Raw genomic sequence first — 3,362 nt, 5'->3', positions numbered from 1 at the left:
GGGCGCCCGCGCCGCGCATGCGCCCCCGGCCCGCCCCGCCCGCGCGCGGGGTCGCCCCGGGGGAACCGGGCTGGCTGAGGGGCGGGCCCTGCGCGCCGGGCCCGGGAGTGCCGAGCCCCCGGAGCCGAGACGGGACCGGGAGTGCCGAGCCCGCGGAGCCGAGACGGGACCCGGGCCGTGCCCGCCTGGGAGAGTGCCGAGCCCCCGGAGCCGAGACGGGGCCCGGGAGTGCCGTACCCCCGGAGCCGCGGCAGGGCCCGGGCCGTGCCTGCCGGAGGGGCCCGGGAATGCCGTACTTCCGGCCCCGGCCGCTGTGCGGGCACGGACTCCCCATCGTTACCCGTTCCCCACGGCCGCCCCGAGTGTCATCATCTTCGGCCACCATGTGCGTGGCGTTTCTTGACCAAGACCAAAAGAATCACAGCATGTTTTAAATACTTGTTTTCCCTTGTTCTTGGCTTCCCCCGTCCCCAAAGGAACAAGTCCCTGGGCTGAAAACCCGTTTCTGCCCCTGGGTTCAGGCTGTGCGTGTGGCAGTTCTCAGTCCCCGGCAGGTTCATCGCAGAGCCTGGCATGCGGGGACGGAGCTGGCCTCGCTCTTAGCAGCTGTTACTGTCCCAGCCCAAATGCCACGCCGGTGGAAGACAAACAGCATTAGGACAGGGTAAATAGTGTGCTGAGGCTGCTCGAGTGGGCAAAAATCCAGTTTTGGTATACGTGCTGCTCAGCTACATCCTGCATTTGTTCCATTAGCAAATGCACAGCCCTTCAAAACCGATCTTAGGAGATGATACAGCATCGATTTTTTACCAAGATAAAGTACTGAGATGGATTCGTTAGTTAATGTGTACCTGAGTCTACATCTCCTACATTTAATTTCATTATAAACAGCTTCATGACTATATTTTGCAGCTTTTTATGTGGCATGGGTTACAAACAATCTGCAGTACACCTGTCTTGTGGTGGGTGAGAGCAGAGGAGCACTGCCATCTCCTCCCCGTTGGCTGTGGCTTGGCTGTCACCTCACTGTGGAAGGCAGCCAGGAGCAGACAGACATTCCATGCATTCTGCATGCCCAGCACAGCACTCAAGTCCTGGACCAAAGGAAGTGCTTGTTTGGTTCTAGAGAACACCGTGACACATAAGAGCATCGCACATATTCATAGATTTCCTCTCTTATCAGATTTTGAGAATGGTCTAACAATTTTCTCATCTGAAACTAATTCTTCCTGAAGAACAAAATTAGATTAAATTTTTGAATCTTTAAACGTGAGACACCAACAGTACCAACCCAGTAATACCTGTATTTCTACAAATTAAAAACAACTCATTACAGAGTAGTTGTGTTTTCTCTTCATATAAAGTAAATCTCACAGTAGTTACCATATATCACAGCACAACAACTTGAAATGCTATTTTGCCATTCAGTCTTATGAAACCATTTGCATTCCTTTAAATACGCATATTGTGAAATAACTGTGTACAGGTTTCAGAGCAAGATGTGAAACCATTCCAGAATGCCTTTGGTTGGGAAAAATCCCAGAAGCAATGGTGGTGGTTGGAATGATCCCAATACTCACTGCTGTGCAGATGGGAAACTGTGAGTCCCAATGGATCTGCCCCTGTGGCCTCAGATCCTGCTCCTTCTGGCAGCTGCATTGCAGCACCCATGGACTGGGTTTGGAACTGCATCTCAGGCAAATCAGAGTGCAAGAAATGCATCAACCCCAAACTGTCAATGCTCTTCTGACAGCACACTTGCTGTGTACAATCCATGTCTGTCTCCAGCATGCATCTGTCTCCAGGAAATTCATCCACAATTACATTTTCTTCATTATCCAAGGGCCCAGGTAAAGGAAAAGCCCAGCACTACCTCACCTGAATTGATCTTACCTGTTTAGGTGGTTTTCTTTCCCAACAAAAATTTCTAGCTGGAATCAGTATGTAAAGCCAAGCCTTTTACTATACCTCCCAGAACTGATCTGTAAGGATACAGGAAGAAGAAAGTATAAACAAATTTGATATTGTTGTTGTGCATGTCATAATTAGATGCCAAAACAGGTTGCCCAGAAGAGCTGTGGGAATTCTATCCTGGAGACATTGGAAACTTGTCTGGCCCTGGCCAAAGTCACCTGCATGGCTCCTGCTCTGTGTTGGGGCTGACAAGACAATCTCCAGAGGTTCCATCCAACCTAAATTACTCCCCTAACCACAAAGCTTCCCTCTGCTGGAGCTGCCATGCTCTCCAGCTGAGACGTGGCTTGAATAGAAGGAATGAAGCCCAGCCAAGCAGCACATCAGCGACAAAAGCCCCATTAAAATTCTGCATGGGCACCACAGCCTGAGTGCCCTGACCTTACTGATGCTGTCAGGAGGTGAGATATGCCACCAGCACATGCATGCCTGAAGCAAAGGGCATGCATTTGAAATCTGGGAGAGGAAACCTGCCCCACTGAAAAACACCAAAAAGATTCCAAACAGCTTCCAAACAGCTATTAGATGAATTCTGGGCTTTTTCTGCAAGAAACATTTGCTGCAACCATTTCAAACTGAGCAAACCAGTTTATGTCTACCTTGACTCTTATCTTCAGACCTTCAGATTTTTCACCTGTTCTAATGGGAAATCAGATTCCTTCTGTTCATGTGTAGATTTAATTGTCTGAATTATTTTACTAAGGAATAATAACTTGCTGCACTTAAAGCAACTATATAACATTTAGCAAGTTTGTCTAATTTAGGAAGCATTTTTGAAAATGTTTGTCATTTGGATATGTCAGCAATTAAAACTACAAAAATATTAGCAGAAAGTAAATACTGGCCAGAGTAAGGACCAAATCCTGTAAAGAACTGGAGTACTGGCCTTTGGTGTGCAGTACTTACTGCCTTCTCCCATGAGTTTTAGCTATGGAAACAAAAGAAAATTCAACACCATTGTGTTTTCCATGCTGCTTCACACAGTATTTCCTTCATGTTCTGTATGGTTTGAAAGTTAATTTAAGCACTTAGATTATTCCTCTGTGCAATAGGCACACAGGAAACAGATTGATGAAAAGCTGCTAATAGTTGAGTCTATAAACACAGTTTGATCTGTATCTTAGAAAATTGTTTCCATTCCAAACTATGGTTACAAAGCACTTTTTCTTGTTGGCAGCTGGATTTTTTTAACTTCCCTATGCATACTGTATTTGCCCAACAGTGATGGCATTGATCACACATAAAAACCCCCAAACCTGCAGATAAAGTAACATTAAGGATCTGGCTGGAGCTAACTTGAGCCAGTGGAGTAAGAGTCAAAGCTGAGCTTTTGTTTTCAGCTCAGCCTGTTTTGTTCAGAAGCTGCAAAGCACACAGTGCTGAATGTG

This window comes from Agelaius phoeniceus, chromosome 8 (assembly GCF_051311805.1).
Source record: "Agelaius phoeniceus isolate bAgePho1 chromosome 8, bAgePho1.hap1, whole genome shotgun sequence".
NCBI classification, from domain to species: domain Eukaryota; kingdom Metazoa; phylum Chordata; class Aves; order Passeriformes; family Icteridae; genus Agelaius; species Agelaius phoeniceus.
This window is presented reverse-complemented; position numbering follows the sequence as displayed.